The sequence below is a fragment of the Ursus arctos genome, unplaced genomic scaffold, assembly GCF_023065955.2.
Source record: "Ursus arctos isolate Adak ecotype North America unplaced genomic scaffold, UrsArc2.0 scaffold_8, whole genome shotgun sequence".
In the NCBI taxonomy this organism is placed as follows: domain Eukaryota; kingdom Metazoa; phylum Chordata; class Mammalia; order Carnivora; family Ursidae; genus Ursus; species Ursus arctos.
Genome location: NW_026623100.1, coordinates 49198900 through 49225869, shown reverse-complemented (window position 1 = coordinate 49225869; position 26970 = coordinate 49198900). Strand labels below are relative to the sequence as shown.

The following is a 26970-nucleotide window of genomic DNA, read 5'->3' as shown; positions in this document are numbered from 1 at the left end:
AGGAGGCTGGGTCCAGGGAAGATTGTGTGTGCCAACAAACATGCCGGAGCCCCTGCAGGCTTGGGGGGGGGGGGTAACAGTGCCTGGATGCTTCCCAGTCTCAGACCAGATGGCCAGACTCAGGAGCACAGCTCCGTGGCCTGGAGGGACTGCTGCGGGATACAGAGGCCAGAGATGGCCCAGTGAGAGGGGACCGAAGGGGCAGAGGGAACCGGTTATTCAGGGGGATGTGTGTATGTGTATGGACATGTGTGTGCTCCCATGTGTGTAAAAACACACAATTTTTCTTAATGAAAAAAAAAGTTTTATCTTTCGGGTTAATCCACTTCTTCCTCCCACCCAGACTTTCTCGATTTCGTAGAAATTAATCATTTTGTGAAAAGAAAGAGAAGACGCATGCCCCTGCGCGGATCCAAACAAAATCAGTAGGGGCTTTACTGTATTAAAAGTTACTCCAAAATTGTTATTTAAAATTGCTCTGTGGTTCCCAAATGTCCAGATACTGTACTTCTCTGGTAAGACTCCCTGGAACGAGAAGAGCGAGGGTGTTGGGATGGAAGTGGATCTCAGTGCAGGTCCCATGGACACCACCATGGGCCAGTTGGCTGCTCTGGTGCCCCCCTTCCTCCAGAGGGGAGCTGCGGGGCAGGTGAAGGCAGACACTGTCCACTCAGGCTCCCTCCCACCAAGGAGGCAGTGTCCAGGTGAGCCCGACAAGCTCTGACCCAAACCGCTGTGCAAAGCGCAAAGGGTTTTCCCAGGCCAAGGGGCTGATAGGTACCAATCACCATGGAAACTGAGGCATCCATTCTTGCCAGTGCTTTTCTCTCACTTAACAAAACCAATCCACCCCCGCCTTTTTTTTTGGCAAATATTCTCAAAGGACAAAAACAGCAATTTATCAAAAAAATTCCTGTCTCATTTGTGAGCTCATTTAAAAAATCATTTAAATACAAAAACAAAAGATGCAAAAAGCCCATTCACACACCATGAGAGCACCCCTTCCCCAGACTACAGGTGAGTGCAGATGGCCAGGAGGAGACCAGCAGAGAAGTTTGAGAGCTAGCAAGCAGTCAGAATACAGTAAGCCCCTCTGAAGCGATAAACCCAGGCCTTGTGGGGCTTTCTAATTACAATCAGAAATGAGACCTGGGTTCCTTACTGCTTTCTATTTCCCTGCCGCCAAGGTCAAGAAAATGGTTATTTTTAAATTTTTATTTTTAAAGATATTTATTTATTTGTTTGACACAGAAAGAGAGAGAAAGAGAGCACAAGCAGGGGGAGTGGCAGGCAGAGGGAGAGGGAGAAGCAGGCTCTCCACTGAGCAAGGAGCCCGCCTCGGGGCTGGATCCCAGGACCCGGGGATCATGATCTGAGCCGAAGACAGATGCCCAACCGACTGAGCCACCCAGGCGTCCCAAGAAAATAGTTATTAATCAGCACCTCAACTCAATCTCTTTGACTTCACTCTCCTCCTCTTCAAATTGAGAGTTTGAAATATATGTATATTTCAATATTTAAGTTGATTATATTAAAATACATTTTAATATGTCCATTTAAATAAGAATATATATTTGAAAAATTCATATCCATGATCATTTTAGTTATGCATAAAAATCTTATGCCTCCTTCTGACGTTACTTAACATTTCAAAATAAATTTAGCGTCTGGAATCAGACACTCTTGGATCAATGGTATGTTTAGAACACACTTTTTAAAACCAGCACATCCTTCTCCGGCTTTTCTTAGATTTGGTGCCCATAAGGTTTTCATGCTGAGATTATCAACTGGCAACCTGTGGTTTAAACCCAGTTACAATTTTTTTGAACTCAGTGTTTTTCCAAGAAAATGTAATGAATTGCCAAAATGCAATTAGAGAAGAAAGAGTAACTCTGTCTTGCCTTTAAAAATTGGACAGATCTGGCCACAGATCTGAGTGTTTCTTTGTGGAAATAAATGTTCTTTCAGGTTTCCCATTCAAAGAGTTTGAAATACATGCCAGGTAGAGCTGCCTAACTCCCGTGAGTATTCTGTGATTTTTTTTTCAGTTGACCCGCTGAGCCTTCAAAAGATGATCTTTCTTTCCAGGATTCGGCCGACATCGGCAGAACTGGAGGTGGGTTTGCCAGGGATGAGATGAGGGCGTTCCCTAGATGTGGGATTTTCGGTGCTAAAACCAAACTGCCCTGGACACACCAGGAGGAGTTGGCCTTCATAGCTGGCAGAACTGGGAAGGAGGGTGGTTTGGGGTTTTTATAAGCAGCTGGAGTTTACACCGGCTACTGGGGTGGCTGTTTAATCGCGCAGGTGGAATCCTATCACCTTCTGGCTCAGTCTCCTTGGCCCTTGAACTCCAGCATGAGCCATGGGCCTTACCGCTTAATCCCAGGACAGGGAAGGAAGTTTCACCGGCCCTTTGCCCACTTTGACATGGAATCGCTGAAGTTCCTCTGTTTAGGCCAGCCTTGGGGGAAGATCCCCTCCCTCTAAAATCCTCCTTGCTTACCTGTCAGGCCCCCTTTCCCTGCATGGGAAGCAATTCTGGGGCTAAAATGCATTTCCTGGGAAGAAACCAGCAGCTCTCTGCTAAGAGACAGAAGGAGAGCTTTCCAGCCCGGGCTGTGTGAAACAGGCCCATCTCCTTTCTCAGAGCCTCACTTTCTTATTCAGTGGGATGTGGGGGCAGGGGGGGAGTGAGGAGGGTAAGACCGCCCTCATAGATTTGTTGCGGGGTAGGACAGAATAATGAATGTGGAAGCCCTTCGGAAACCACAGCTCTGCACCAAAGTTAATTATCGTTAGGCAACAAAGGCCGGGCCATACTTTCAAGAAGGGCAGAATCATGACTCCTCTGAAATTTTGCTGGAGAAGTCCATTCCTTTAATCCCCTCCCAAAGCACCGTGAGTTTTTCAAACAGCTCTGTGAACCCACGGGGTGATGGGTGGGTGAGCTGTGGGGCAGCAAAGGGCCGGTGAACCCGGGTGCTGTGGGTGTGGGGTGGGCTGCCGTGGGCGCGGGGGTGGCTGTGAGGGGAACAGTGCGTGGTCTGACCCACCAAAAGGGGAGCAGAGCCAATGGCAAGAGGGGAGGGCCAGCGCCAGGGTAGAGCTCCCTGCCCTGCCGACTTCCCCCCTTCACAGAGGGCAGAAGGGTTGAGGACCCCACCTCCCCCCTCACAAACCTGCCCAGTGGGGCTGCAGCCACATGGGATCTCTACCTGTCCCCACACCTCAGGAAATGGCTGACAGCCTGCCCAGAGGCCTCCTGGTGGCCCTGCCTGAGAATCAATCATTAATGAGCCCCTGCTCCACCCCTCACCCTCTGGCTGTCTAAACACAGAAATAGAAATACAGGTCCTGGCAGGTGACAGGAAAGGTCCCTGTGTGCAAGGTGGTTTGGAAAAAGCCACCAACGGTGGTGTTTGTCCCGTTGGTTTTGGGTTGGAGATATGTCTTGGGCATGTGTCTCTCCAACTCTTTGCCTACCCCGCAGCCTTTTGGTGACTGTACCCGGAGATCTGGAGGACCCCTGAGTAGGAAAGAGCTTCACTGGGGAAGCAGAGAGGAAGATAACAGAAAGAAAGGACAGGAACAACGTATACAGGGGTAGCACATCAACTTTTTTCTAGTTTTAATAGATTTTTAAAAAAAAGTTACAAATAACTAGCAAGGCCCTTCTGCAATCCATTTTACAGATGAGAATACTGAGCCTCAGAGAAGGTAAATATAGCCTATCCAAGGTTACTAAGCTGGTAGGTGCTTGACTCAATGACCAAATAAACACTAACGATCCAGGCCCTGCCGTTAAGTGTTGGACATTCTGCTCACCCCATCCTACTTCCTCCCACTCCCCAGCACCTACCCACCCTCCAGTCAGGAAGGAAGGTTCTGGAACCCAAGGAGTGGCCAGAGTGAGGTCAGACCCCCATGGCCAGAAAACTTTTCCTGCCACAGGAGAGGAGAGTAGCTCACTCAGCAGGAATGCCCTCCCCTTGGTCAGGTCCCCGGTCCAGCCCAGAACAGCAGGAGTCAGGGCACAGGAATCTTCTCAGGCCAGTGCCAGGGCACTGGAGTGGGCTGCCTTCCTGACAGCTGTTTTTGGGGAGGCGCCAAGGAAAAAACCCAGACCCAGGGCTCTTCATCAGACTCCAGGCTGGCTTTGTTCTCTGTGGCCTTGGAATGCCAGAGGTTCCTGCAGTTCATACAAACGACAGAACAGGGCATGGCCTCCCCTAACCCTTGGCAGTGCCCGGGGCCCTGATGAAAAGACCAAATTGGAACCCTGGTGGTTGGGGAGTAGGGTCGGGGGAGAAGTTGAAGGATAGAGAAAATTCAGGAGATCTCATATGCCTTTTGCCCCCAGGCTTCACTGCCTGGCCCCTGGAAGGCTTCCCGCATTCTAAGCAGAGCAATCCTGGGCGCTTTGCCACACTTTGGGCCTCAGCTGGACCTCTTGCATTCTGTTATACACCCCTGGCTTCCCTGCTTTTGGAGGTGCGGCCCTGAGGGTTTACAACTTTGGGCCCTGATTTTTGTATCTCTCCTCCAGCGCCCGAGCAATATGTCCTTACCCCATAGGAGGGTAGACACACTGTCGTCTTGAGGGAAGGCGAAGCATAGGGTTTCTTTCTAATAACAAGTACCACTACTACTATTTACAAGATATTCTTGAGTGCCTTATACACACCCAGTGAAGCCGAGTTTTGAGGAACCTGGGGCATAGGTGTTGCTCTGAGTCACCCCATTGCTGCGCAGTAGAGCCAGGATCTGAACTGAGACTCATCTGAAACCTGAGACAGCATCTCTCCACGACCCCATGGGGTGTTTCTAGGGCGTGGACAGTCATGTAACTTCAAAGGCTGTTGAAACAAACTAGAAAACAAACTAGAAAATGAGTCTCGTTTGTCAGTTTCAGGGGCCACCAGCGGCCGGTTGGAAAGAAGCCTGACCCCTAGTAATGAGACCGCAGCTTCCTTGGCCCTCAGAGAGGCCAGGTAAATGAAAGAACAAGGACGCGAAGTTTGGGGTCACAATGCATTCCACCTTTCCCTTGCGGAATTCCCACGCATTTGGCAAAGGGCAGACACAGAACTCATTTGTGGCAAGAATGAGTGACTCATCCACTATACATTTTTCTTTTTTTTCAGCTTTCTTAAGGTATAATTCACAAATAAAATTGTAGGATATTTCAGGTGCCCATTGTGGTGACCGTGTGTGTGCATTGTGCAGGGGCCCCACTATCTAGTTAATGAACACATCCATCACCCCTCATGTTTCTCTCCCTCTTTTTTTTTAGGTGAGAACATTTACGTTCTATTCCCTCAGCAAATGTTAACAGCGTGTTCTCTAAGCAAGTGTTAATGATGACAGTCACAGTGTTTTAAGTTAGATCCTCAGGCCTTAAACCTATGCAATTTTCTAAACTTTGTTTTAAATTTCTTTTTTTTTTCCTTTTTAGGCATATCATCTTTATATAAGGTAGCATTTCCTTTTATTTGTCCTAAGTTCTTCTCCTTTGAACCTCATAGAGTATGTGCGGTTTTGCTGATTTCTGTTTGTTTCGTCCCCATTCCCTGTCACATTACAGACTTTGATCCCATCTGCTCTGAGACTTCAGTTTTCCAGGTAAAATCACTTCCCTCAGGCTCACTCCAGCAGAGAGAGCCCAGAGCTCTGGGGAAGGATCTTTTCCCACTTGGTTCCTGATACCGCCCTCCGCAATGCAGGGATAGTGTAGGATTCAGGACTGCAGGGCTGGGAGTCTAGACGGTAGCCAAAGCTGGAACCCGGGCACGTTCCTGTACGGGCTGTGTGATTGGTGCCGATTTCCCAAGCAAACTTCTCTGAGCCCGAGTTTCTGAGTCTGAGAGGTGAGACTACTAATGGTACTCCTCTTTTATTATATTGTGGTGCTTAAGTCAGACAAAGTGCTTGGAACCCAGCAGGTGCTCAGCAAATGTTAGCCACAGTAAAGAGGATAGAGACCATTGTCTCTGAGTATGGTGTCACCACCACCATACTCAACACCAGAAGACACTGGAGATTCCAAAGGTGGTCATGGAATGAGGGGACTGCGGAGAAGGAGGATCGAACATTCTGGGTCCTAGGACAACTGGTCCGCAGGCATATGAGAGCTGTTTCCTTTCCCCCACCATCTGCAGACGTGTGCACACCCAGTGTCCCGGCCCCTATCCTCTGAGTGCCCAAGACCGCACTCAGGGGTCAGAACCCACTCCGCTGCCTGAAGGGCCTGCTAAGCTCTTCAGTCTGAGAACTCCCCTCCCAGAGAGTGTTCCCAGATCTCCAGAGGGTGGCGTCCAGAATAGAAGACACCATTCCTGGGAGGGCAGACATACGGCTTCCAGAACTCTGACTCTCCAGGCTCAGCTTCGCGGTGGGTGATGTCTGACCTAACTGCCACTTTCCAATTCATTGAAAAGCCAGAGTCTTTGCTAGTTTTCTGTATGCATTTATTTATTTACTTACAGCTTATATGCATAATATATCATAAGTAATTCACACAGTCATGACAAATGGCTCCCATCCTCCAGTCCTTAGTCTGAGGTAACCCTGTTATCTATTTGATGTGTGTCCTTCCAGAACTTTGCTGTCGTACCTTACGTCTGTTACTGCAGGAATTACGACCTTTATTTTGGGAGCGTGTGTTTCAGCATACGTAGTAGCATACTGGATGTAAATCTTGCTCTGTAAGTTGCTTTTACTCGCTTAGCCACGTCTGCAGCACTTCTACATGTCAGGACATAGCTCCACCTTGTTCTTCTGCACTTTCTCAATCGCAGTCAAAATACGGATTTAATAGTCTAAGTACCTGTCCCCCTTTCCATGTATTTTTACCTTCCACCTTTTTTCTTTATCAAAATTGGTCTGCAACAAACTCTTTGTGCACGTGTGTGAATATTTTCCTGGCGAGATGGGAGATGAGAAATGGAATCGTGGGGGCACAGGGTGGGCACCTTTAAAATATGCAAGACTACTTGGCTTCCCAGCAGGCTAGTCTGGCTTCTCCCTTCATTGCTCTTGACTATCCCTTTAAAGATGGAAGGCAAGCAGGTCAGGCAAAATAAGAAGGGAGGTACCTGTGAGGTTTCTTAATCCAGGGTCATTGTCATCGTCTAGACAGTGACGGAGGTGTACAGAAGTCAGGGTGAGCGTCCCGACTGGGGAAATGCTCTTCATCCTGAGAACATTCCTGACTGTGCAGAACTATTCGGGGAATGAAGAGAGGGTACACTGCAACACCCTTCACAGATCAAACTGGGGGACTGAGTCCATCCTTATGGTGATCCTTCAGGATTTAAGAGAGAGCTGGCCCCTCATGCTTGAGCCTCAGGAGTTGAGAGCCCAAATCGGGGAGACCTGGGTTTGTGACACAGCCCTGCCCTGAGCTATGTGATCTTGGGGAAGTGACTCGCTCGCTCTGATTCTCAGGTCCCTCAGACTTAGTGAAAAAATGCATATCGTATTCACATCCTATCAGTAAGGTTCTGTGAAAGTGGTTTGTAAACTGTGAAGAAATGGAGAAATGTGAAGGATGATGAGTTTGAAGCCATTATGTTGATGAGTATAATGCAGGGTTCTCTCACCAGAGAGCCTTTCTCTTTCCCTCCCTCCCTCTCTCCTTCCCTCCCTTTCCATGAATTTGGTTGCACAGAAGTTTATTGAACACCTATTAAGTGCTGGGCACTCTGCTAGGACCCGGGAACATAGTTCCCAGGCTGGGAGAGGCTGTGTTACCATGATTCCCTGAGGGGTGATGGGAACATGGGGGCTGGAGAGCAACAATGTTGGGGATGGGGTGCTGGAAATACTCTCATGCTCAGCTCTTGACTCTCAATTTCATCTTTGGTCTGGTGGTGACAGGCTGCAGCCCTGTGAAGACCAGATTGAGTCTAAGTGCTAGTCCTGTCTTATCTTCCTACATCCTCTGGAGGGCTCAGAGCTGGGTCCCCAGAAAGTTGTAACCACTGCAGGCAGATCAGGCTCTTCTCACCTCAAAACCTCCCAATGGCCAAGGGGAAGTTTCTGTCTGATGACAGATGAGACAAGAGAGGATGGAGATGTTGGTCCGGGACCCAGACTGTCATTGACCAGTTGACGGTCGGGGTCGGGAGGAGGCATGTGCCTCAAGTTGCCCGGGGCTTTGGATTTCAAACCCCATCCCGATCTGGATACCAATAGCACCCCTGAGGCTGAATGATAGACAGATGCTGAATGGGATGAAGGAGGGCGTGGAAAAGTATACAAAGTATTTCTGCCTCTACATGGGGCAGTAAAAAAAAGCACTGGTGGATAGTCAGGAAGTTAGGGTGCCAGGCTTGGGACTGAAGCGGCAGGACCTTGGGGAGGTCACTCAGCCTCTTGGGCCTTTGTGTCCCCATCTCCATAAAGAAGAATGTGGAAGCTGGAACATATACTGGCTCCCAAGTAATAGGGTAGAGGAGTATTTCCTAGAGTTGTGCCATGAGCGAAAAACACTCCCTGTCCCTACACCCAAGCTGTCTTGTTTTCAATACAAAGTGCTTAAGGATATCTTCCTTTTTAATCTCATTGGGTTGGCTCTTGGGAGACACTATGTGTGAAAGCTCTTTGAAAACCCTGAGGTTGTAATAATACTGTAGCCTGATACACGATGGTGAATAAATGCTGTCATAGTCATGATTTCATTTAATATGTTTGTCAGTTCGTATGTCTATTACTATGTATTGCTATGTATATCTGCTATATAATAATGTAGACTACTACATGTAATATATATATCAAATATATTTATAATATATATCACTATATATAGTAATACTGTGTATGTATATATACTATATACCATATATATATATATACACCATATGTATATATATATATATATACCATATATATATATATATATACCATATATATATATATATATATATGCTGGCATGAGATTCTAATATGTTCCAGTGCATAATCAGTGGTTCCCTCGATCACTCCGAGAAAATGCCAAAACTCCCAAGTCCTCCTCCATCAGAGCACGCCACCCGTCACTCCCCTCGTACGTCTCCTTTCTTCGCCCCCTCTTTTATTCTGCTCCAGCCACACTGGCCTCTTGGCCTTCCTCAAATATGCCAGGCTTGCTTTCACTCGCTTAGCCTGATGTTTGCCTCACGTCCAAGTCTTGGCCCAAACCACCTTCTCATTGAATCCTTCTCCAATCCTCCTTGTTGCAACCCTCTCCCTGATTTTTTATGCCGTTCTTCTGCTTTATTTCTCTCTGCAACTGACATATTATAATTATCACTTATTTGTTTGTCACCTGTTCCTCCCCACCAGTAATAGATAAGTGGCATGAGGGCAGGGAGTGCTCATGGGTTTTACTCACTTCTGTGTCCTCAGTGCCTAGCACTGTGCCTGCCACATAGGAGCGGCTCAGTAAACATTTGTGCTTGCATGAGTGTTTGATGAAATGAGTGGTAGCAGCAAGGATAGCAATGACTGTATTGTGACCAAGTGGTGCTAGGCACCGGACACATAGCAGTTAACAAGACAAACACTGAGGCCAAAGTCTCAGACGTGCGTGCCCCTCATTGGTTCTTGGCAGCTGGTGGCAGAAGCAGAAACTCAGTAGCAGTTAACTTTTTACCTGGGACGGCTGCCTCCCCTTGTCTTCTTTGTTCCAGGCATCTGAGGATGTTCTGAGTAGAATCTAGGTGGAAGCTGGGCTCAGGCCCTGGTCAGGGTCAAAGAGAGGTGTACAGGGAGCGGTCTCCCCCAGATCCCAAGGGCAGAGGAGGACAGCCAGACCAACCTCCTCCTCTTTGGCATTCAGCCTTGCCACCAAGGGCTCCAGATCTCTGGGCAAAGGTCACAGCACCTGCTGCCCAAGGGACATGTGACCAGAGGGCTGCTGCATTGGAACGATCCACACAATCAGGTCATTGTGCTAAACACGCAGGTCCTCTTGCCAAGACACACCCCATGCTGTCACTGCCAGGCCTTTCTGGGACCTTGATTTCCAGGGGCCCCGAACTGGGGAGGGTGTTGTCTCAAAGGTCTTAGGGGAGGAGGGGTCTCTTCTGGGAGACCCGTTTACTCTGGTCTGCTCTGAGAGCCAGGAAGAAGTAGATAAGTGAGAAGCAAGCAGTAAGCCCATCCTGGCTTTAGGCCCCACAAGGAGTGGCAGACCCTGGCAACATCATTACTGTTTGACTCTCGGTGACACTTTGGCTTTAACCATTGTCCTCCATCATTTGCTTTGGGTTGTGAAGACTGCTGATCAATAACTTTGATATTTTAGAAATCCAAAGGTTTTCCTCCTGTCATGACGGGGTCCAGGGATTCCCATGAAGCCCATTCTTGGAAGGAGATCTTCCTTCACAGAACCAGCAGGCCACTAGACACGGATTTGGGGCTACTGAACTCTGGGTGAACCTGCCAGACTCAAAACATGGTGGCGTAGGTTTCTGGAGAGCCAGACCAAGCTGTCCAAGAGTACATCCCAGCTTTTCTGCTTTTAAGCTGAATGGCCTTGGGCAAGACACCTAACCTCTCTGAGACTTAGTTTCCTCCTTTATAAAATGGGGACGATAATACTTGTCATATATGATTGTAGATGATCTTAAACAAAGAGAGGTCTGTAAAATATTGGCTTGCACCAGACGAATGTGTTTGTTACTGTCGCTGGAGGAGTGAGGAGTCAGACAGCTTTGCACCCTCTGGACACTCAGGTAAATCTCCCTGGTAGGTTTCACTCCACAGGCCCTTCAGTGACTGTAAGAGAATCTCACCAAGCTTGGGTCATTTATTTTTTTCCTTATAGGTGACCGTAAGGGAGATGACATGGTGTGGTAGCTTTCAGCTGGGTTGACACAGCAACCTTGATTTTAACAGGCAGGAGATAAGGAATTTGCTTGTTACACTGCAAGATTCTTGAGCGCCCGTTGTGTAGAGAGGAAAACAGAGGTGAATCTGCACTTGATCTTAGCCAAATTCTGAGAAGTGATAAGAGGTGAATTGGAGTCAGGGAGCTTGACATAAACCAGGACCACCGTGGGTTTTAGGTACTCCTTATGGGTCCCAGTTCTGCTTGGCTCCAGTTCTCAGCACACCTTTCCACAAAGGAAGAGGGAAAGACAGTAAGCAGCACTCATCCTTCGCCATGTTACTTGCAAGAAAGATACTGCTTTACAGCCTGGGGTCCAGGCGCCTGAGGGGTCCTTGCCCATAACCCTGGCTCTTGAGGCCCAGTAGGTGATTTTTGTGTTCCATGTTTTATCCTCCAGAGTCATTCTCCAGGGAAAGGCCTTCCTTCCCCACCCCACCCACTGACATATGAAGGAAGGTCTGGGCAAGGGAGGAGGAGCATTACAATTATTAGAGGTTAATTTTTTTTTTTGGCATATGGGTGTCAATTCTCCTACATCATTTGTTGAATAGACTCTCTTTGCCCGATTGAACTGCTTTTGCACTTTTGTCAAAAATCCACTGGACAGGGGCGCCTGGGTGGCACAGCGGTTGAGCATCTGCCTTCGGCTCAGGGCGTGATCCTGGCGTTATGGGATCGAGCCCCACATCAGGCTCCTCCACTATGAGCCTGCTTCTTCCTCTCCCACTCCCCCTGCTTGTGTTCCCTCTCTCGCTGGCTGTCTCTATCCTGTCGAATAAATAAATAAAATCTTTAAAAAAAAAATCCACTGGACATATTTGTATGACTCCATTTGTGATTTCCTAAGACCCATTAATCTATGTGTCTCTCCATCTGCCAATACTATACTATCTTCATTACTGTAGCTTTATAGTAATTCTTAAAATTGAGTAATGTGAATCCTACAACTTTTTTCTTTATCCAAAATTATTCTGAGTATTCAAGTTTTCTTTGCCTTCCATATAAATTCTTTTACTTTTAGTTTTACAATTCATTTAACGGCAAGTGGTAATCATCAAACTGGTAGTGGTTATCCTCAAGTTATGACACTAGCTGTGTTGTCATTTCTCAGGGTTGATCAGATAACCCGGGGTCAGACATGCCCCGCATAAGATGAATCATATGAATCAGAATTGGTTCATCACCAGCATTTATAAAACCAGACGAAGAAAAAGAACTAGGTCTGGGGACACGTGCATGGTCTTAATATAGCGAATGTTCAACCTGGGAAGAGCATTACAATTATTGAGCACCTACTTTGTAAGCACTAACTAGGTGGTAGACGCTGTCCAAGGTGCTGCCTGTCTGCCATGCCTGCCATTCTGGGTGCTCTTATTCCTAAACAAAAGGGGCCTGAGACCTTGAATTTTGGAGCTGGATAGTCTTGGAGGCTCTGCTTTATCACTTACTGGAGAGCCTTAACAAGTGACTTGGCCTCTTGCAGCCTCAGTTGCCTCCCCTGTGAGATGGGGATAATTAGAACATCTACATTTTGAGGGTTGTTGAAGATTATGAGATGAGATAAGTAAAGCACATGACACAGGGCTTGCTAAACGCTTTGAAGATTCTAGGGGTGATGATGATAATAAAATAGCACGGGCTCTGGAAGGCTCCTCCAGATGTTATCCTTGGCCTCAGTGCTACGTGGAATTTCCGGCTACGCAGCCCAGCCGAGAGGTCCTGATGCTGGCAGTTCTGGGAGTCCAACTCTGTTTCTCACTTGTCTGGTCACTTGGGGCCATTTATTTCCTCCAGACAATTTTGATTCTGGGGTCTGAGAGTTGGGTCCCAGGGCGCTGGGCCAGCGGCGCAAAGTCAGAACTATTCCATAGGACAGAAAGGCCCCTCTTCTCCTCCAGGCGCCCTCCTCTGCGCGGGGAAGTGGGAGGGAGCCGGAGAAGGGGCGCGACGGGGGCGAGCCCCGCGTGGGCCGACTGCCTCCCCGCCCAGCGGCGGCCGACTTGCTCTAGTTCCCTCCTCCCACTGGCTGGGTCTCCAGGTGCCTTCCTTTAATTAAAAGTCTTTAGCCTTCCGCGACACTGGCCCTCATTTGCATGGGATCCCTCCCTTTATGCAGCCTCGGTATCAGAGCGAGCCAGGAGGTTAACGGAGCGTCCTCGGGCCGCGTCCCGGGACAGCCGGCTGAGCCCAGCGCCCCGTCCCCGCCGCGGCCCCCGGGGACTCCGCACGCCGCGGGGCGGGGAGCAGCCGGGTTTCCAGCCGCTCTGCAGCCCCGCCTGGCGCGCCCGGCTCGACGCGGGCGGGAGCAGACGCGCCGGAGGCTTCCCGGAGCCGGCCCGGGCGGGGCCCAGCCTCCCGCCTCTTCGCGTTTACAGTCCCGGTCCCCTGCGGTCCTTGCAGCCTGGACGGGGTCCTCTGCGTCTCTGCAGCCTTCGGAGCTGGTCCGTACGCCTCGGAATCCGTGAGGAAGGCTGGTGTTTTCCGATCACCTGTGTTTGCCAGACCCTGGACTGATTTCCTGCGGTATATTGCTGGGCAAGTCATGATTCCCGCCCCAAGGAGTCAAGAGCAGATCAGGAGAAAATCGTATTGGAGATTACGCAAAGAACTGTGATGTCAAGGTAGAAAGTGGTTAAAAACTGCAGGAAGGCTTCACCTCAAGGGGCAGTGCAGCAAGTGAACTGCCAGTTAATGCCAGCGCCTTACCTATTGGGAGGAGGGGGAGGAGGAGGGAGGAGGGGGAGGAGGAAGAAGAGAAAGAGGGGGAGGAGGAGGAGGAGGAGATTCTGATGCTTAGAAAAATCAGGCAAATTCACCAAGGTGATACAGATGGTTTAAGCCCAGGCCAGCCCTCCGCCTAGGCCCATCTTTTCCCACTCACAAGGAAAGGAAGCATCCAGCCTGGAGTGACCAGACTCCTTCCCTCTCAGCTGCTCATGCTGGGGTGGAGAAGATACGCACAGACCTGGGAGACTCTAGGTCAAGGTCTTTGCTTCTGAGCCCATAGTGGGCTCTACCTCATGGTTCTGGTTTCCTCAGCAGACCTGGAATTTTCTGTAGAACCTCCCCCAGTCTGTTCAGTGTCCCATCCACTGGAGTCCCTCCATCACCAGCAGCCGCAACATCTCAAGGCCAGGGAGACAAGAGCAGTCAACCTGTTTTGGGGAGCCGGCCCAATTCTTAGAGATAAGGAAGAGGAGGTACAGCAAGTGCCACTCGCTGGCTTGCTTCCCCACCATCCCGTAGTCTTCTGGAGTGTAGACACCGGGCTATTGTGCCATCAGGCCCTCCTACAATACTCTAGAAGAAGGGAGGTGGCATTCCCACTCGCTTTAGTTCATGAAGCCTCTGGAACTGCGAGTCTGGAGGACTCCTTTGCCTCCTGGAGCCAGCCCAGACCAGCAGACAGTCAGCTGCCAGTCCTCCAGGTCCAGGAGAGGGCAGGGTGAGCTCAGGACTTATTTTAGAGGTGTGTTTTCAAGGCATTTCCAGGAGTGCATTCCCCTTCCCTGCTAGCTGGTGGAGCACGCGGTACAGAAGGCTTCCTTCGCATCTCTCAGCTAGGCACCCCAGGGAGGCGTGAGCTCCCCCTTCCCCCTCGCCATGAGCAACGGCAGCATTGAACACCTCCAGAGCACTTTTCAAGAGCATTACCTCATATCATCCTCACCAGCAATGGCTGACGCATGTGTTGATCTGCTTCAAGGATGAGCAAAGTGGGGCTCTGACGGGCTAAATCCCATATCCGGGGTGGCCTAACTCCTGAGTGTTGGGGCCAGGATATGGCCAGAGACTAGAGTGATTAGGAAAGGCGATCCAGAAAGCAAGTGGGGCCTGGAAAGGACCCTCGCCTCTCCAGGCTTGCCCAGGAAAGTGGAATCTTCTTGAATAGGACACTTGAAAGAACACCTTCCTTGAAATGGCCTCCAGTAGGTCTCTCCTCTAATTCAGACGCTGCGACTGTCAAGATGTATTAAAACACAAACATTTTGTTGAAAAGAGTATGAAGTAGGAATCCTAAGGCCCCACGGACAGTAGCAAGCTCCGGGCCATTTGATTAGCTTGCTGTCACCCAGAAAGCAGAAAGCATGACCCTCGGGATGGATCTTTGGGGGCGGGCACAACTTGAAAGAGCTGTGGGAGGATTGGCGATGAAGAGGGGAGAAAGAGAAGGGCCTGAGCAGTGAGCCCCGTGAGTGGAAGCGTTAAGGGAGGGGTGCTCAAGCCTGGAAAAGAGGCCTCCGTAAGGCCGAATCCTGGGACCATCTTACTTCCTTCGCGTCCTCATGGCCTCGCACGACTTCCGGTACATGTAGGTTCTCAAGATATATTGGAAGTATTAAATGACTGTGCCCAGCAGAGATCCTTGAGGGGGAAGATATGGGAGCAGGAGAGGAGCCCAGCAGGCAGATATCTCGTGCAGGAGGATTCTATTTTCAGATCGGATCTTTGTGAGAGAGGGCGTGGGGGGGGGGGTGCATACTCGCCAACGTGCCGGAAACCCTCCTTTTCTCATGCTGCCTTCTTGGCCACATAAAACGAGAGACTTTTTCTAAAAGGTTTAAGAAAGTTTAATTGATTTTAATAGTGAATATGCAATTAGGCTTGGCCTGGGGGTGGGTTCTGTGGGCCTGGGTGAGGTTGCTGGCTTGGTAGAATGTGGACAGTTCTTTACTGATGAGGTGAAAGGAAAGGTCTGGGTAGGTCTCGAGGCCAAGGAATGTTCGTCCTGTAGGAGGGAGGCTTGTCTCCACCTAGTGCAGACCCAATAGCATCAGCAGTGCCAGCAGTCTTCCTGGATGATATAGTCATTGAAACTCTTTAGTTGCAAGTAACGGCAACTAATTTGGATCAATTAGAGAGAATATTTTCACTGCTAAAGCAAAAAGTAGGATTTCCTCTCCTTCTCCCTCCCCCCTCCCCCTCCCCTTCCCCTCTTCCCCTTCCCCCCTTCCCTTCCTCCCTCTCTCTCCCTCCTTCTCTCCTCATTCTTCTCCCTCCCTCCTTCTCTCCTCCTCCTTCTCCCTCCCCCTCCCCCTCCCCTTCCCCTCTTCCCCTTCCCCCCTCCCCTTCCTCCCTCTCTCTCCCTCCTTCTCTCCTCATTCTTCTCCCTCCCTCCTTCTTTCCTCCTCCTTCTCCTCCCCTCCTTCCTCTCCCTCCTCCCCTTTCCCCTCCCTCCTCCTTCTCCCCTCCTTCCTCCTTCTTCTTCTTCCTTCTTTTTTTTAAAAGATTTTGTTTATTTATTCGACAGAGATAGAGACAGCCAGCGAGAGAGGGAACACAAGCAGGGGGAGTGGGAGAGGAAGAAGCAGGCTCACAGCAGAAGAGCCTGATGTAGGGCTCAATCCCATAACACCAGGATCACGCCCTGAGCCGAAGGCAGACACTTAACCTCCACCCAGGTGCCCCCTTCTTCTTCCTTCTAAATTAACTTCTTTGGGCTTTAAACCTGCCTCTAGCTCTAACATGGTGATTTGGCACATTAACACATGAATTCATATTTGGCGTTTTAGATGCAACTGTGATGAATCCCCAGAGGTGATCCTCCCAGCAGCTAGGATGGAGACATCTGGGGTGCTCCTCAGGAGTCCAGTAGATGGTTAATTCTGTTTTGGCTGGACATTCCGGCTGAGAAAGGGGTTATCCTGGGGGAGAGGGCACATGGCCTTTTCTAGAGACAAGTCAGGAAAAATGGTGGAGGTGGTGGGCAGCAGTTGGGGTTGGCGAGACTTCCACTTTTCAGAGTCAAAGAGGAAGAGAGAGAAGACTCATCAGGCATAGAGTCTTGGTCCCTGCCTTTCATATCTGTGTGTGCATGGACAAGGGTGTTTCCATTCCCCATCCTGGAAGTCTTCAAAGGATTAGAGGTCAGGACCAGCACTGGCCAAAGTTCACAAGTTTTGTTTGTTTCACTCCTAGTTCCTATTTCCTTTCGGGGAGTGGGGTGGGGATACAGAACAGGCTGGGGGAGGGAGAGGGGCAGCAAACACGATGAACCCTTGAGGACTAAGGTAAAGGAAAAAACAAGTCCATGAGAAGCTGGTCTGGGTCTGTGAAGGTCTGAGCACTTAAAAAAAAAACTGAGCCCAGCCAGTGTCCTTGGTGGTTTCTTTCCATTGGCTAGACTGCCTGTAAATCAGGTAGGTGCCACCAGGTGGAGAAGTGTCTGGATTACAGCCTCACGGCTCACATGATTTCCCATGAGTGTGGGTAACTGAAAAGATAACAAGGTTTAACCATCATGCGTAAAACTGTTCCTAAACACACACACACACACACACACACACACACACACACACACACATCCAAAATACTAATTGAGAAAGGACTCCTCCACCAGCAAGTATTGTAAATTTATGTAAATTACCCTAGTTACCACTAATCCTCTCCAGGACTTTGTTGCTTTTTCTTGCAAAGTGATTTCTAAGCCCCCTCTGAAATTCTAGGAGTCCATAATAAAACATTTACAATAAGGCTTATTCTACTTATCTTTGATTTTTCCTAGCTCTTCAGGACTGTGGGATCTCACCCCCATCCCCCATCTCTCTCTCTCTCTCTCTCTCTTTTAAGTTTTATTTATTTATTTGAGAGAGAGAGAGAGAGAGCAGAGGGAGGGGCAGAGAGAGAGGGAGAGAATCCTCAAGCTGACTCCACGTGGAGCATGACTCCCGACTCGGGGCTCGATCCCAGGGCCCTGAGATCACGACCTGAGCTGAAACCAATAGTTGAACACTTAACCGACTGAGCCTCCCAGGCATGCCTTCATCTCTTTCTTTCTTATGGTTTCCTTCAGCTGTGTCTCTTTTAACACCAATAACCATTCCACATCAGTTTCCTCAACTTCTTTCCGCTCTATTTAAAAGATGTCTCTATCTCTCCACTCATCCATTCTCCCCTTTTCTCTGGAGTATTAGACACAAACTTTGTATACTTTCTTGGATTCCTTCAACTGCCTCCTTTCTCTCTCTTGTTTGGAGGGCATTCCATCCTCCTACACCAAGACTTGATCACGCTGTGAGATTTGGCTTGTTGGTGGGCAAAGATTGAATGAGACAGTCCCGATGTTCAGGGGCTTTTGCTCACTGTTGGGTAAGTCTTGATTGGTGGGAAACGAGGCACTGGAGGAGTTTGGTCATGTAAATTCTCCATCTCCTTTTGGTGGATGCTTCACTGAAGGTAGGTTTTCTTCTTGCAACTCTAGCAACCAGCTTGCTAAGCAAACGTGTCTCTTGAGTGAGCGGCTGTGTGTCCCCCAGCTTGCTGTCGATTTTCCACCAGCAGAGTCATGCATTTCAGCACAGTGCTTCACACCTTCTCCTATTTGCTTCCATCCTTTCTCAACCCTCACTGCCCCGGCCTTGCATCTTTCGGCAGGTCAAGTGTCAGCACTTCCATCCTTGCCTTAGGCTCTGCTTCCTACAGGATCTAGGCTGACAAAGTTGGCCTCAGAAGACAGTGTCCCCTTCCTTTTAAGGACAATGCTCTCACTTGGGTTCTCATTTCAAATCTTTTTGCCTCCTCTGAGCTTCATCAACCATTCTTCTATTTCTTTTTTGAGATATAATCAACATAGAGATTTTCCCATTGTTTTGAGTTTTCTACTTCTTCCTCTTTACGGATTCCTTTCTTAGTCTCCGAACATTGCCTTTACTAAAAGGGTTTAATTGCATCTTCTCATGAACAGATTTCTTATACAGTTATACTTACTGCCTTTATTAGTTTTCTAGGGCTGCTATAACAACGGAGCAAAAATTGGGTGGCTTAAGGCAACAGGAAGGTACTTTCTAATGGTCCTAGAAGCTAGAAGCCTGAAATCAAAGTGTTGGCGGGGCTGTGCTTCCTCTGAAGCCTGGAAAGGAGGATCTGGCTTTGCCTTGTTCAGGTTCCGGTAGCTCCAGGCGATCCTTGGCTTGTGGCAACGTCACTCCAATGTCTGCCTTTATCTGCGTGGGCCTGGGGCCCTCTGTGTTTCTGTGTCTTCACAGGGCTTTCTCTTCTCTTGTAAGGACATCAGTCATATTGGATTAAAGGCCCGTCCTAACGACCTCAACCTAATTACATCTGCAAATGCCCTATTTCCAAATTAGGGCGCATTCACCAGTGCCAGGGATTAGGACCTCAATATCTCTTCAGGGGGGGACACAATTGAACCCATAATACTGCCTAAAGGTTCTTACTGCCAACACATTCCTTGGCTTCTCGTATTAGGTTCCTTTCAGTACCTTGCTACTTGTAAACATTGCCGTAAAGGTCACCAATGCCAAACTCAATGGCTTTTCTCGGTCCCTATCCTTGTGAAGGCCCTGTGGAATTTGTCATGGTTACCTTTTCCCTCCTTCCCAAAGCTCTCAGATAACCTGACTTCTGGGTCATTGTGCACGTCTGGGGCTCCTTCTGTCTTCCATATTGTTCCGCGTGTGCCTTCTTCTCTGGCTTTTCCTCCTCGCCCCATCTCCAACTCAAGGTGTGTTTTAGTGTTGAGGCCTTGGTCATAGTCTCTTCTTTCCACACACTCTCTCCTCTGGCCTACTCCCAACCTTCACGCTTCAGTGCTCTCTTCTAAGTAGATAACAAATATATCTCTCTGGTCCAACTGTCTCCTGAGCTCAGGGCGAGCATCGCCACTTGGAAATCACGGGATGGTCTCAAAGGTAATATATCCCAAGCACAACACACACACACACACACACACACACACACACACACACACCCTGATCAAAGAAACAGCTTGTTTCTCTTCTTGGCTTTCCTATTGTTAGTAACACCACCACACTTTTCCATTCTTTATTTTTTGAGTATCCATGTCTGTCTTTGTGAAACTGTTCTGAGACTTCCAGAAATACCGTGGCACTTCGAATGTGGACACGCTCCTCAAGAGTGGGTGGGACCAGTCCAGTGAGATGGGCCTTATTGCCACTATTGTGAGCCCAGCTTTAGACACGGGCTGTGGAGGCCTCGGAAGTCTGGTCTGTGACTCTAGGCTAAGACGCCCACGGCAACAACAGCAGCCAACTTGGGAATATTGATAACTGTGGGTCTGGTTTCAGACCCAGTGAGGCCCAGGGGCACCCTCTCGTTCATATGCTGTGGTTTTGGAACATAGGACTTCCACATTAATTCGACATTTTTTTCAGAGCCTCTGGTGGAGTTCTGACACCTAGCTAGCGCCCCATAAATGTGGTTGAATGATGGAATTTGCCTGGGTGCTTATCTCAGCCATAAAACCCAATACACTTGCACTCAAGGATCTGTAAATAAGCAGCGGATGCTGCTTCTCTGCAACTCAGCTCCCCAGAACCTTCCTTCCCAGCATAGGCAGATAGCATAATAATGACCACGGTTAAGATTCAGGGCTGGAGCAGACTGTAGAGATGACCCTGCTCCAATCCCTTCCTTCTGTGGACACTCTGAGACACCGAGGGACTTCCCGAGGGCCCCCTGTGTGGTCCCCTTCCACACTGTCTGCGTGATTTACTTTCCCTATAGGACAGTACTCGGCCGAGGGGTCTTCTACCAGCTCACCTGCTTGCAGTGTGTTGGTGGGGGTGCAGTCCCGTGGCACATTTTCACCCTGCGGCATTCACCCACAGCACTGCGAAAATGCTGCCCGGCAGCAAAGCATCTTGGGATAATTTGGGGATATTGTCCTGAGGTGGATCTCTGGGGTCTGGAGGGTTCAGCAAAGGGAGGAGGGAAGGGAAGGAGTGTTCAGAGGTTGTCATATATTGGGGAACATCAAGGTTGCCTCTTGTGTTCATATGTAACCCAAGCATATGTTCTGTTCTCCATCTTTTGGGACCTTATGGCCTCTTTCGATAAAGGAAGCCTTGCTGGCTAGCCGAGGACTGCCATCAGTCATGTATTTAACACCTCTTTAGAGGGAACCTGTTACCGTGCCTTCTAGTAGTTTCTATACAGCAGGGCAGACCAGGAATGCAGGCTTTATTTTATCTTACATTTAACTTATTTTACTCATACGTGTGTGTGCATTGGGGGGCGGGGTGAGGATGTGGTGGGTGCCTGGACATGGCCTGAGGTGCAGGTGAGCTACAGGTCGCTGAGAGCTCCAGGAGGTGCTGCATGGTCTGGGAAGGACTTTGGAATCTGGGCTGTTTGTTTACAGAGCCAGAGGCTCCAGGCTGCAGGTGGGTCCGGGCAAGTGGGAGGCAGGCCGCAGGCATTGCAGAGGGCCAGGGACACCCGTCTCCCTGACATTCAGGTCTCCTATGTTACATGAAGTCTTCTCGGCCTCGGTGTCCCGTTCTCTGACACTTGATACCCCTGCGTAGGGGCACACTGAGCAACTGTCACACACGCTCTGGAGTCAGACAACAGGAGGAAATGGAGGATGAGTGAGGGGTCACCCAGACAAAGTCTCAGTAGGACTGTGGCTGCAGCAGAGGCCGGACGAGCACTAGGCTCCCCGGCCCACGTCTGTCCATCCGTCCGCTGTCTGTTTGCCTTGTCAATCCCCTTAGCCCGCTCCCTGTCTCCCCATCCCGGAGAGAGTGCTCGGGCTCTCCATTTCCTCTAGCTCTGTGCTGGGGATAAAGTAAGCGGGGAGTCTGCTCCATGCCAGGCACGAACCCATCTGATCCTCTCAGCGCAGTTTCTTAATGATACGGTCAGGGAGCCTTCACTCCGTGAGGCTGGAGAGTGTCCTCAAGTCACCCCGATACTTGCTGGCTGCTGGAGGAGCCCAAGGAGGGCTGCCTGGAGCACTGCCTCCCCCTGCCCCGCCCCCCCCCGCCCCCTGCCACCCTCCGCAGCCCACCCCCCTGAGCTCTCCATGCCAGCCCCTCCGCCCCGACCAGCTCACCTGGGCAGGCGAGTGGAGACTGCACGGCTGGCGAGTGATACATGGCAAGCTTCGCCTCCTGCCTGACAGGCAGAAGATAAACAGCTCCCCGTTAAATCTCACTTAATGCTGATATTTATAAATTTATTCAGCTTGTGTTTACTGAATCGAGAGAATGCCTAATAACATAACGTGCTTCATCTCACATGTTCCTACTAATGAGAATGCAAGTATTGCTTAATTTTTTTTTTTTAACATTTCATTTGCTTTCCACTCCCTCCCAGCCCCCTCTTGTTGTTGGTTCAGATTTTAAGCTGTTGCCAAACTCTGGAAAGTTCGGGCTTCTTGGATGTGAGTGAGGAGAGGGCGCAAAGCGGGCCTGGGTCTGTAGTTGGAGGGAGCCCTGGGCCCACCTACAGTTGGCCCCACGACGGGTTGGGCCCAGGCAGTCAGGGGGGCACAAGCAGGGAGCCTGTGGGGGGTGGGTGTGCTTGCTGCGGTTTGGGGAGCTGTGGGTGCTTTGGGACAGGGAAATTAGGGCAGGGAGCAGGCGGATAGTGTCCTTGGCTTTAGAGACACAAAGAGGATGGCCAGAGTGACTGGAGGAAGATAGACAACATCTGCGGGGTCGTGGTGCAGCTGTGTGTGCACGTGTGCATGTGTGTGTAAGGTGTGTGTGAATTGTGGAAGCAAGTGTGTGAACGTGTAAGGTGAGTATGCATATGTGTAAGCATGTGTACGAGCATGTGTCTGATGTGTGACTGTAAGCATGTGTGTGAGTGTGTGTGTGTGTGTGTGAATGTGTGTGTATATGTATGAGCCTGTGTAAGAGGGAGGGAGGGGGGAAACTCCATTTTTACCTCCGTTTGATCCGCTCCCTATGAGTTTGTTAAGATGAAGGCCTTCCCCTGGCTGTTCGTGGCACTCAGCTGAGCTGTGCTGGCTGCAGAAGGGCAGCTGTGGGACACGCCGGGCCAGGACGCTGCACCAGGCCAGGGAGGGTGCCTGGAGCAGGACAGGAGAGGTGACAGAGATCAGCAAATCCCAGGAGGGCGTTCAGAAATGCATCCTGGCAGAGCGCCGAGGGTAGGGAGAGCTGGGCTGGGCTGGGCTTCTTTGGGGAGGGGCAGGTGGGAGAAAGAAGTGGGGTGGCCAGCTGCCAGGCCTGGGTGGCCTGGTAGACAGGGAGTCGAGAGGAGGGAGGACACCATGGAAAAGTCTGGAATCAGGGTGGGGTGTTATGAGATCTGGAGCTGGGGAGGAGGAAGGCGGAGACATGCTGCCCCGGGGTGGGAGTGGGGGCAGGTCTGGGAGGGGCGATAGCAGGTGCACAGGGACAGGGAGAGAGAGATGAGCCTGCTTCAGGGGAACAGAAACAAGATCTGGGATGAGGAAGCGGGGAAAGGAGATGCGTGCAGGCCTGCCTGGACCCCCACCCTTGCCATTTCCCACTGGTGGCTGCTGTCCATTCTCTCCCAGCCTGCATGGAGCCCTCCTGCTGTCCACTCACGTTCCTTGCCCATGTAGAGTTTTCCTTCTCCTTCTCACTTCCAAGCAACCATCCCTACCACGGAACTGAAACACCATTTCTAGTTTGAAAAAATGTATAACCTTAAATATAAAAGTTGAGTGGAATAATTTATGCTTTCCTGTCCAGACCCCTGACACTTACAGATAGCTGTAGACGCTTCTCGTATAATTCAGCCAATGGCCCCCTGCCCCATCCCTGCGCACTGGCTGGAGGAGAGGCTGCCATGAGGAGACCAGCGCTCTGGCCCTGATCCCTGCGACCCTGGGCCTCTTTGAGCCTCAGGACCTGAAGCTCCGGGCCTTCTGGTCCTATTCTGGGTGACAAATTCTGGTCTAGGCATCACCTTCCGCTGGGCTGGCAGAGCAGGAGGCAGGCCTGGCATAGCCTGTGAGAGCTCTGGGAGAGTATTTTCTACTTTTTTCTCTTTTGAGAGGCAGGACAAGGCTGTCCTCCCTGAGGCCTAGCATCTTAGGGGGTCTCATGCCTTTGGGCATTATCCAGGAAGCTGGGACCACCACTGGAACCCACGGAACCTGCGGTGAGGACGGAAGGTCCAGCTAAATGCCAAAAACCAGTTCTCCGAGGGCAGGGGGTAGGTGACACACCACATTCCAGTTCGGCCCATCACCCGGTTTGTGCCCCATCCAGAGTCCTCTAACCTTCTGTGTGTCCGTTTCCTCGTCCAATTCAAAGTGGCTTGTCATCAGGTGGCCACGAAAACCTTTCCAGCTCTCTCTGTGGCCTAACTCCACAGCTACCTGCCCAGGCAGCCCTGAGCCACGGTGTCCTCACCTCTGCCACCCAGACCTGCGGGCGAAGCCGAGCAGGGCTGGGGAACGGGCAGCCTCCTTGCCGGGGCCAGCATATTCGGTCCTATCTAGTTGGCCTCCCTGAGGGTTGGGGGACGGGCAGGTGGCATGGACATCAGAGGTCTTGGGTAGCAGACGCTTATTTTTGGAATGAGTGGAGAAGCCCCACAAGCCTGTACCACTTCCTTCTGTGTCCAGTTCCCCCAGTTCAATCCTTTCCACGTGCAGCCTGTGTCCCCGTCTAGGTTTATGCCCACACCTCGGAGGCTCCTAAGGATGGTTGGCCATCCCGGGCTCCTCTCGGCTCTGCAGCTACAGCAGGAACTTCCTCTTGAACCCCCACCCCCAATGCCTCCCTCTGGGCCCAGCTCTGTTTGGGGTTCCTTCAGGAGGAGGGGGAGGGGGACAGGGGCTCATCCCTCTCTTTTGTGCTGCCTCTCCCTCCCACTTCCGCTCCCCTCGCTGCTCCGGGTGACCTTTCACCCCTCCCTTGGATGTCCCTCAAAGGCAGCTCCTGTGGTTAATAACTTCGGCTGGCAGCCCCACACAAAGCCAGGGCCGGAAACCATTGTCCGGGGGACAATGGCCGAGCAGCCCAATAATGAGGCGGCCACAGTGTTGTCTGACATCCTACGTTGCCCTGGCAAAGGAGGAGGGGCAGTGGGGTTCACCATGCCCTCGCCTCCTGGAGTTGAATTATTCCCCTCGTGCATGGTGGTTCCTCTGAGGAAGTACCAGGCGCCCGTACCCTCCAATCGGCCGCATTTTCCCGTGATTGCATGCTGGGTCCATGTCACCCAGCGTCACCCCTCCCCGCCAATACATACCACCGCTGCTCCGGCTCCTTTTTCTGCTCCCAAGCCCAGAGTTAGAGCGCCCCGCTGTTGAGCCCTGGATTGGTTCTGGCAAATCGATTAGGGAGGGGAGATCCCAGCCGGCTGCCTGATGGGGCACAGGGGGTACTCCGCAAAGAGTGTGCGCTCAGGAGCCAGCAGCTGTGGGTTCAAGGTTTCCCTCCTCCCGTCCTGGCTGTGTGACCTTTGGGAAGCTGTTTAACCTCTCTGAGTCTCTGCTCATTCGTTTGTAAAAACAGGGGTGGGGTGGGAGCCAGGACGGGGGCCCTCAAAAATCAGCTCAGAGGTGGGTATCTGTGACCTCCAGCCGTTGCCACACCCTTGCTACTTTTGGGGGGAGGCAGGGGGGTAGCTTAGATACCCCCTGCTGTGGGAGTAGCCCTGCCTCGGTTGCACTTGGATTTCTTTCTAGGCAGGCCCCTGTCTTGTGTCCCAAACCAGATTGTAAATTACTCAGGGGGGTAAGTTGTTACATGCTGTTCCTCTGTCTCTCCCCCTTTGGCCCTCGGGGCAGTGCTGGGCACTTGGGGGCTGGGTCCCGGAGAAGCCACAAGGATTGACTGCTGATACTTGCAGAAGTATCTCAGGTGATTCTCAGCTCAGCTGCCCACTAGACTTACCTGGACAGGTTTACAAACTACCCAGGAATTTTGACTTAATTAGAGGGGTCTATGGCATTGGGGGTGTGCATGCATGCGTGCACGTGACGGCTGGGGGGATTAACATACGGGAACAGAAACACTGATTTGTATCCTCAGACAACATGTCATCTCACATTTATGACTGAGCACAGTCTTTCTCTGGGGGGAGAAATGGCCTATGTTGTAAGATATTCTGGAATGCCGTATTCTTTACTATGGCTTTACTGTAACCAAACATGGTTTAGAGCTAGGGATAGTTTTCTTTTTAAATCGACTTTATTGAGATATAATTTGCATGTACTAAAATGCACCCATTGGAAGGGTACAGTTCACGAGTTTTGACAGATACACGCGTCTATATAACCACTGCCCCCGTGAAGACACAGAATGATCTGTCATCCCGGAAAGGTTCCTTGCAGACCTGAGATTTTAAAGGCTTCCCAGGTGACTTTGTGGCACAGCAGAGTGTGAGAACTGTGGAGGCCCGAACTTTGGCGGCCTCCTTACGCTTCTGCACACAGGGCATCACCTGGAGACCGGCTAAAGGCCGATTCAGTCCCAGGGTTGGGCCTGGGACTCTGCATTGCTAACACCCTCTGCCCACACTTTGAGACTCTGGTTCTAAGTCCCTCGTTTTGCAGATGAGGGAACAGAGGCTCAGAAAATGTCTGTGAGTGAGCTGCAAACCCTGGTTTTGAAGCTCCTGGCCTACTGATAATCATACCCCACGGCCTCCAATCTTTCTCTTTTTTAGCTCAGCCCAAATCCTGAATCCTGGACAAGAGGCTTGAGCAGGATGCCATCTCCCTTCTCTTTCCCTCTGGGTGTGGTCTGTCCCTTCCTGTCCACTTCCACCTGCCCTGGACCCGCTTGCGTCACTCTCTTGGGAAAGGCCTCCGTTGCTGCCTGCTTCTTCTGAGCGATCTGCCCGTTGCCAGCAACGCCTACCTTTCCCAGGCCATTCTCCATGCACCAATCCAACTTAATGAGCAAGTGTTTATTAAGTAATAATAGCACTGGGACAAGCCTGATCATGTCCTTGAGGGGGGAGATTAAACCAGAAGCTATGATTAAGTTGAATACTGAAAGAAGGCAATTGAATACCAGAATTATTCAACTCAGCTGGGAGAGGCCTCAGCGATCCCCTGTATTTCACAATGTTGAGGGGACGCCATCACGGGTAATCCCAGTGTGAAGGGGGACGTAGAGTAGACCTGGCAGGTGAGGAGGGATTTGAGAAGGACACAGAGGCTGTGAGAAGTCAAGGCAGGGCCTCCTGACTGAGGGCAGGAAGGAGACACTCTGATGGAAAGTGGACCCGAATTCTCAAAGGATTGGGAAGAGAACCCGTGGAGCTGACTGCCGGAGAGCTGGCATAACCTCAGGCTGCCAGGACAGTCATCACTGCTGGGACAGGGGAGGTGACAGCTGGGTTCCCCTCTCTGTGTTGCGGTTTCA

At 50.6% G+C, this 26970-nt stretch overlaps 1 non-coding gene across 1 annotated transcript; it reads right to left on the bottom strand.

The window, feature by feature from the left end:
- Positions 1-12054: 12054 nt before the first annotated feature.
- LOC113247527 (small nucleolar RNA SNORA72) lies at positions 12055-12186 on the bottom strand. Its single transcript, XR_003313283.1, has one exon. It is a non-coding gene; the product is annotated as a small nucleolar RNA SNORA72 (small nucleolar RNA).
- Positions 12187-26970: the final 14784 nt, after the last annotated feature.